Source organism: Gracilinanus agilis, chromosome 2, assembly GCF_016433145.1.
Source record: "Gracilinanus agilis isolate LMUSP501 chromosome 2, AgileGrace, whole genome shotgun sequence".
NCBI classification, from domain to species: domain Eukaryota; kingdom Metazoa; phylum Chordata; class Mammalia; order Didelphimorphia; family Didelphidae; genus Gracilinanus; species Gracilinanus agilis.
The window spans coordinates 22,771,074-22,780,338 of record NC_058131.1 but is presented as its reverse complement, the minus strand read 5'-3'; positions in this window follow the sequence as shown (position 1 = coordinate 22,780,338).

Sequence of the window (9,265 nt, the reverse complement as noted above, 5' to 3'; positions counted from 1 at the left end):
AAAACTGATATTCCTGCTTTTCTTCAAAATCTTAAAAGTTTCTGCCATACCTCAAGGCAATCAGATGCAACCCCTCTAGCAGTCAGGTCCCTTTTAAGGTAGTCTATTCTGAACATTTATTAAGCTATTTTGAAATGAAAGGTTATCAGTTCGGGGCTAAAATTCTTAAACACGTTTACATTTTTGCATCTATACAAACGATCCTGCTTCATTGTAAGCTTGAATGATCCTTGAAATGTTAATTTAACCAAATCACTATAAAAATTTTCTATGTAGGCTTCTGAGAAACTAAAACTTTTGCACATATCCATGGAGGTTAGAATCATCCTTAAAAAAGAAAAAAAAAGCAGAATGTAAAACACAACAAAAAACAGCAATGAACCTCCTCTATAGGGCACATATCCCAGCACTCATCTAACAAACAAATAAAAGTGGATAAAGGCACAATCAGATTTTTTTTTCTAATCAAAGTCAAACATTCTGAGTTAGTATGATATATAAGAAGAATATCAAAAGTATTTGAAACTGCATTTAAAAAATAAAAATGTTTTTCTAGGCTGTTTGTATAGCTTTGAGGAAAAGATTCCCATATAACCCAAATGATTAAAGTTGAGAGTCAGATAAATTTCAGAAGAACTACATAGTGAAAATGGAAACACTGAAGCAAATCTCCTATGATCAATTGTATAAGAGAAGAACTATAATTGATTTATAATATAATATAATTATAATATAATTTATAAATTATAAATATAATATAATATAAAATAATATAAATTAATTATAGTATTTCTCTTATGCAATATACTATATATATATATATACATATATATATATATATACTTATATATATGCATCATGAGGGTACTGGTAAATATTTTGAAATGGGTCTTTGAAAAATGCATATATGACAAACAAAAATAGAATGTATATTTTTCTCATTTTATCTATTCCAGGTCTAGAAAATTATTCAGAAATAAAAATTCTTCTCAGATTTGTAAATTGATTCATAAAATTTCAAAATTTTCAGCTACAAATGTCTCATAATAAATATTTAACATTAACCTCTTTCTTTTTTAATTTTTTAAAAATATTTTATTTTTTTAGAAAAATTTTCCATGGTTACATGATTCTTGTTTTTACTTTCCCCTTCTCCCCCCTTCACCAGCAACCCCATATCCAACCCACATTTCCATTGGTTTTAACATGTGTGATTCAATAAAGACATATTTACATATAATTGATGGTTGCATTGGTGTAATCTTTTAGTGTCTACATCCCCAACCATGCCCGCATCAACCCACGTGTCCAAGTGGTTGTTTTTCCTCTGTGTTCCCACTCCTTCAGTTCTTCCTCTGAATGTGGGTAGCATTCTTTTCCATAAATCCCTCAGAATTGTCCTGGCTCATTGCACTGCTGCCAGTACTGAAGTCCATTACATTCGATTTTACCACAGTGTATCAGTCTCTGTGTACAATGTTCTTTTGCCTCTGCTCCTTTCACTCTGCATCAATTCCTGGAGCTCTTTCCAGTTCACAAGGAATTCCTCCAGTTTTTTATTCCTTTGAGCACAATAGTATTCCATCACTAGCCAATACCACAATTTGTTCAGCCATTCACCAATTGAAGGGCATCCCTTCGTTTTCCAGTTTTTTGCCAGCACAAAAAAGCACAGCTATAAATATTTTTGTACAAGTCTGTTTATCTATGATCTCTTTGGGGTACAAACCCAGCAATGCTATGGCTGGATCAAAGGGCAGGCAGTCTTTTAGAGCTCTTTGAGCATAGTTCCAAATTGCCCTCCAGAATGGTTGGATCAGTTCACAACTCCTCCAGCAATGCATTAAAGTCCCAATTTTGCCACATCCCCTCCAACATTCATTACTCTCCACTTCTATCATTTTAGCCAATCTACTAGCTGTGAGGTGGTATCTCAGAGTTAGAGTTGTTTTGATTTGCATTTCTCTAATTATTTGAGATTTAGAACACTTTCTCAGGTGCTTATTGATAGTTTTGATTTCCTTATCTGAAAATTGCCTATTCAAGTCCTATGACCTATGTCAGAGTTTTTTATTATAAAGATTTTTTCGCAGTTTGTTGTTTCCCTTCTGTTTTTTGTTGCATTGTTTTTGTTTGTACAAATTTTTTTAATTTAATATAATAAAATTATTCATTTTACATTTTGTAATTTTTTCTACTTCTTACTTAGTTTTAAAATTTTCCCTTTCCTATAGATTTGACAGGTATACTATTCTGTGTTCACTTAACTTATTTATAGTTTCCCTCTTTATATTCAAGTCATTCACCCATGTGAATTTATCTTGGTGTAAGTTGTGAGATGTTGATCTAAGCCTAATCTCTCGCATATTGTTTTCCAATTTTCCCAGCAGTTTTTATCAAATAGTGAATTTTTGTCCCAAATATTGGGCTCTTTGTGTTTATCATAGACAGTTTTGCTGAGGTAACTTACTCCAAGTCTATTCCACTGATCCTCACTTCTGTCTCTTAGCCAGTACCATATTGTTTTGATGATGGCTGCTTTATAGGACAGTTTAATATCTGGTACTGCTAGGCCAACTTCCTTCACATTTTTTCCATTATTTAACTTGATATTCTTGATCTTTTGTTCTTTATACTTTTTTCTAATTCAGTAGAAAATTTTTTTGGTAGTTTGATAGGTATGGTGCTAAATAGGTAAATTAATTTGAGTAGAATGGTCATTTTTATTATGTTAGCTCATCCTACCCATGAGAAATCCATGTTTTTCCAATTGTTTAGATCTAGTTTTAATTGGTTGGAAAGTGTTTTGTAGTTGTGTTCATATAATTCCTGTTTTTGTTTTGGTAGATAGACTCCTAAGTATTTTATATTGACTAGGGTGATTTTAAATGGTATTTCTCCTTCTAACTCTTGCTGCTGTGGTGTATTGGAAATATATAGAAATGCTGATGATTTATGTGAATTTATTTTGTATCCTGCAACTTTGCTAAAGTTGTTGATAATTTCTATTAGGTTTTCAGTTGAGTCTCTAGGATTTTTTAAGTAGACCATCATATCATCTTCAAAGAATGATATCTTAGTCTCCTCATTGCCCATTTTAATACCTTCATTTTTCTTTTTCTTCTCTAATTGCTACTGCTAGTGTATCTAGTACAATGTTAAATAATACAGGTGATAGTGGGCATCCTTGTTTCACTACTGATTTTATTGGGAAGGCTTCTAATTTATCCAGTATATATGATGCTTATTGATGGTTTTAGATAAATGATGTTTATTATTTTTAGGAAAGGTCCTTCTATTCCTATATTTTCTAGTGTTTTCAATAGGAATAGATGTTGTATTTTGTCAAAGGCTTTTTCAGAATCATGAGAGAATCATGTGTTTTATTTTTTTTTTGGTGTGCTTGTTGATATGGTCAATTATGTGAATGGTTTTCCTGATGTTGAACCATCCTTGCATTCTTGATATTAATCCCACCTGATCATGATGAATAACCTTTGTGATCACTTGCTAGATTCTTTTTGCTGGTATTCTGTTTAAGATTTTTGCACCTATGTTCATTAAGATTGGTCTGTAGTTTTGTTTTGTTTTGGTTTTTTTTCTCTGTTTTTGGTCTGCCTGGCTTTGGGATCAGTACCATATTTGTATCATTAAAGGAATTTGTTAGAACTCCTTCTTTGCTTATTATGTTAAATAGTTTGTATAGTGTTGGAATTAGTTGTTCTTTGAAGGTTTGCTAGAATTCACTTGTGAATCTGTCTAGTTCTGGGATTTTTTTTCTTAGTGAGTTCTTTGATAGCTTGTTCAAATTCTGTTTCTGATATCGGATTATTTAAGTATTCTATTTCTTCTACTGTTAATCAAGGCAATTTATATTTTTGTAAATATTCATATATCTCACCTAGATTGCTATATTTATTACCCTGAATTATTCGAAATAGTTTTCAATGCTTTGCCTTGATTTTCTCTTCATTAGAGGTGAGGTCTCCCTTTTCATTTTTGATACTGTTAATTTGGTTTTCTTCTATTTTTTTTTAAATTTGATTGACCAGTACTTTGTCAATTATGGTTTTTTTTTCGAAGTACCAGCTTCTAGTCTTATTTATTAATTCAATAGTTCTTTTACTTTCAATTTTATTGATTTTCCCTTTAATTTTTGTAATCTCTAATTGGGTTTTTAGCTGGGGATTTTTAATTTGTTCCCTTTTTAGTTTTTTAATTTGCATGCCCAGTTCATTGACCTTTGCCCTCTCTAATTTGTTAATATATTCACTTAAGGATATAAATTTCCCCCTGAGTACTGCCTTGGCTGCATCCCACAGAGTTTGGTAGGATGTCTCATCATTGTCATTCTCTGCAATGAAATTATTGATTGTTTTTATGATTTCTTCTTTAACTGACTGGTTTTGGAGAATCATATTATTTAATTTCCAATTAGTTTTTGGTTTACCTGTCCAGGTGCCCTTACTAATTATTATTTTTATTGCATTGTGATCAGAGAAGGTTACATTTATTATTGCTGCTCTTTTGCATTTGTTTGCAATGTTTCTATGCCCTATTACATGGTCAATCTTTGTTAATGTACCATGTGTAGCTGAAAAGAAGGTGTATTCCTTTTCGTCCCTATTTATTTTTTCCACATATCTATTCAATCTAATTTTTCTAGGACTTCATTCACCTCTCTTATTTCTTTCTTATTTATTTTTTTGGTCTGATTTATCTAGATCTGAAAGAGGAATACTTTGATCTCTCACTAGTATGGTTTTACTATCTATTTCCTTCTTGAACTCGGCTAGTTTCTCCTTTAAGAATGTGGATGCTATGCCATTTGGTGCATACATATTAAGCACTGTTATTTCCTCATTTTATATACTGTCTTTTATTAGGATGTAATAACCTTCCCTGTCTTTTTTAATCATATCTATTTTTACTTTGTCTTTGTCAGAAATCATGATTGCCAACTCCTGCCTTCTTTTTCTCATTTGAAGCCCAAAAGATTTTGTTCAAGCCCTTTACCTTAAATATGTGTATGTCCACCCACCTCTTATGTATTTCTTGTAGAAAATATATGGTAGCATTTTGGTTTCTCATCCAGTCTGCTATTTGCTGCTGTTTTATGGACAAGTTCATCCCACATTCAGAGTTATAATTATCAGTTGTGTATTCCCTAACATTTTGGTATCCTCTCCTAGTTCTACCCCTTCTTATGCTATTGCTTTTTAAACAAGTGGTTTGTTTTAGACCAGTCCCCCTTTTCCCCTCCCTTGATTTACTTCCTTTTACACCCCCTCCCTTATTGTTCCCCTCTTTTTATTTTTTAAGGCTTAAAGAATTCTCTCCCCCCTTCTCCTCCCCTCCCTTTTTTGACCACCCCACTGCCCTGCCCCCCTTGGTTAATACCTTCTGACTTTCTCAGTAGGGTTAGATAGAATTCTATATCCCAATGGATATAACTACTCTTCCCTCTCAGGATTAATTCCACTGAGAGTAAGGTTTAAATAGTACCTTTTGATTCTTTCTTCCTCTCCTTCTTATAATAGTATTCATCCCCTCACCTTCCCATGCTCTCTTTGTATGGTATAGAATATCCCATTTTTCTTATTCATTCATGTTTCTCTTGGTGTCATCTACTATTCACCCCCCTCTTTTTCCCCCACCCCATCTCATCTTAGACCATTTGGTGCTCCAACATCTCCCTAGAGGAATAATTCTTCTAATTACTATAATAGTGAATTCAGTTTTTGAAAATTACACATAACATTTCTCCATATAGGAATACAAGTAATTTGATCTCATTAAAGCCTTTAAAGAGGCAAATTTAAAAATAAGAGTTTTCTTTCTTTCCTCTCTGTTTCTTATTTACCTTTTTATGTTTCTCTTGGTTTTTGTGTTTGGATATCGAACTTTTCATTTAGTCCTGGTCCTTTGTGCGAATACTTGGTTATCTTCTATCTTGTTGAATGCCCATACTTTCCCCTGGAAGTATATAGTCAGTTTTGATGGGTAGGCAATCTTTCATTGTAGACCCAGTTCTCTTGCCTTTCTGAATATCACATTCCAAGCCTTGAGGTCTTTTAGTGAGGAGGTTGCCAGATCTTGTGTGATCTTGATTGATGCTCCTTGATATCTGAATTGTCTGTTTCTGGCTTCTTGTAATATTTTTCTTTTACCTGGAAGCTCTTGAATTTGGCTATTATGTTCCTGGGGGTTTTCTTTTCAGGGTCTAGTGTAGAGGGTGATTTTTGGATCCTTTCAATGTCCATATTGCCCTCTTGTTGTAGAACTTCAGGGCAGTTTTTTGCTGAATAATTTCTTTTAGTATGAGTCCAAATTTCTATTAATTTCTGCTTTTTCAGGAAGACCAATGATTCTCAAATTGTCTCTTCTAGACCTGTTTTCTTGGTCTATTAACTCCTCATTGAGATATTTCATGTTTCCTTCTATTTTGTCAGTCTTTTTACTTTGCTTTATTAATTCTTGTTGTCTTGTGATATCATTGGCTTCTAATTGCCCAATTCTAGACTTTAGCGGCTGGTTTTCTGCTAAAATCTTTTGGTTTTCCTTTTCGGTCTGGTCTATCTGGTTATTCAAGTCTTCCAGCTGGTCACTTCTGGTCTTCGATTTGCTTATCAATTCATTTGATTTCTGAGCCTCATTTTCCAATTGCAAAATTCTGCTTTTTAAACTGTTATTTTATTGCTAGATCTCTTCTATCTTTTTCATGATCTCAGATTTGAACTCTTCAAGATCTTGTGACCTTTTTTTCATTTTGGGGGGAAGGTTTGGATGTCTTTAATTGTTTGTCCTCTGTTTTCTGGTTTTTTTTTCTGTGCAGAAGTTATCAAGTGTTAGAGTTTTTCTCTATCTTCTTGTTTATTTCTTGGGGTTTGCTTGGCATCATTGTACTTTCTTGGCCAGAAATCTGAATAAGGCAATCTGATTCTCTTTGTATGTAGTTAGGGAGTAGTTTTTGCCTGAGGCTTCTTTGTGAGTCTCCTGGTTTCTCTAGGGACTCTCTTGGGGTCTCTTGTTTAGCTGTTTTCAGAGTCAAGCCACCATGGTCTTAGCTGCCTAACCAGAACCCATATCTTGGCCCAAGCTTGTTCCACCACCTGAGATTTTCCCCCTACATTTGAGCATGCTGGAAACTGCTGCTGTCTCTCTCAGCCCCAATCCCATGTCCAAGGTCTGAATTTTCCAGCCACCTGGGGTTTCAGGTCTTACTGCTCTCAGGGGCAACCTCCCAGTAGTGCCAGCTAGTTGCCAAGGAGTTAGATTTTGTGCCCCTACTGGCTCTAACTCTGGAGCTCATCCTCTGACTCTGGTAGTGTGGGTGGGGGAGGGGTGATCTGCTCTGTTTTGATTGGAGCTATTTCCCCCACTTATAGCATGGAAGTGCCCAAATCCCACATATCTTCAATACTGCACCCTATTGTTGGGTTCCTTCTTTCATTTGGATTTTGTTTTCTTGTCCTTTGGGGGTATGCTATATTTGTTTGTAAGGAGAGAAAGTCACCCTGCCTCTACTCTGCCACTATCTTTAACATTCACCTCTTTCAAGATACTCTATAGTGTTAAAATTAGAGGAGATAAAGACTGAGCCTATGATTTATTATACAAATATACTGCTTTGACATTTGCAAAACACAAGATAGATTGGTGGATAGATGGATGGATAGATAGGTTTAGATAGATATAAATGTACATTTCTGTCTAGATACATCTATTTCTATCATGTATCAATCAACTTGCCTTTCTCTCTCTCTCTCTCTCTCTCTCTCTCTCTCTCTCTCTCTCTCTCTCTCTCTCTCATTTCATTTGAATCTCACAACCCTAAGATGTAGGTATTAAGATTATCTCAAATTTTATAGATTAGCAAACTGAAGATGGGATAGTTTAAGAGGTATGGAAAAGACATATAGCTAGTAATTGAGTGTAGATTTGAACTCGTCTTCATTCTGAGTTCAAATGTTCTATTAAGTGTGACTATATTTGGTATAGAGAAATCAAAGCTTAAGGAATCCCTTTAACAATGCAAATTGGCATCTTTGATGTATGTTGTACTATTAGATTATCTAGGGCAGTGAAATAGAAAGTGACTAATTCAAGGTAACAGTAATAACATGTCAGAAACAATATATGAATATAGGACTCCCTGGCTTCACATTTTGCATATTTGTTCACTATACCTCTCCTAGTCTCATTTAAATTTATCAGAAAACATATAAAGCAGACACAGGGTAACTTAGAGGGAAAGTCAATGGCATATACAAAAGCTTTCAGGTATTCCTTGAGTTTGAATTGAGAAGGAAGTGATAAGTAATCATTAGGGACCATCTGTTCGAAAACATGGGATGAGAAATCAGTACCATATGAGAGGAATAGTCACTAGAGTAGGTCCAAATGAGCAAAAGTTATTTCTGCACTTGTTCAATATAATCAGTTTGTAGTATCTCTCTTTCCCTTTAATCTAGTTGCTCAGCTTTAATAGAACTGACATGTCTAAGAAACCATTTTTTTATTAAACGACTAAGGAAAGAAAATTCCCACATGTCATCTATGCCCATTTGGATGCAGATTTCTTCCTTGTAATCAACCTCCAATTAACTTCTAAGAATGTAGCTGAATAGAATTTTTTAGGAAAATAATAAAAAATAACAAAATTGGAAAAATAACCATAGTTATAGAATTGAAACCATAATGTATTTTCTTTACTAGTCCAGTTTTTTGGACTAGATTTTCTGAAATTCATCAATTTTACTCATTCAAATTGAATAATTTGGTTGAAGAAAACTGGACAATTCATCATGGCGAAACCCTTGCTGAATATTGGATGGCTGGCCAATACAGTTGGTACCACTAATCTCTTCTGGTCTTCTATGGTTTATTGTTACCAAAAGTCCCATCATCACTGTCATATTTTGATGTTCTTTCTCAGTTCTTATGTTCCTTACTTACAGTAATTAGAGTACCACATAATGAAAAAACAGGAATATAAGGGACTAAAACAGAGAAGAAATCCAGTGTATCTTAAAATTGGAGGGGCCACAATGCTTCAGTGCACAGTCTCTTACATCCTCACCATAGAGGAGAAGGTCAGATAACACCTGCCCAAGTCTGCATTGTGATCAGTAGTTCTCAGAATTACAGAATGGCATTAAGAGAATAATAAAGTTTATAGGAGTAATATGATAAAATGGACAAGCCATCTGGCAGGATTCACTGGATAAAATCTAAATAAAATGAATTTTCAGAATTTTGGCTG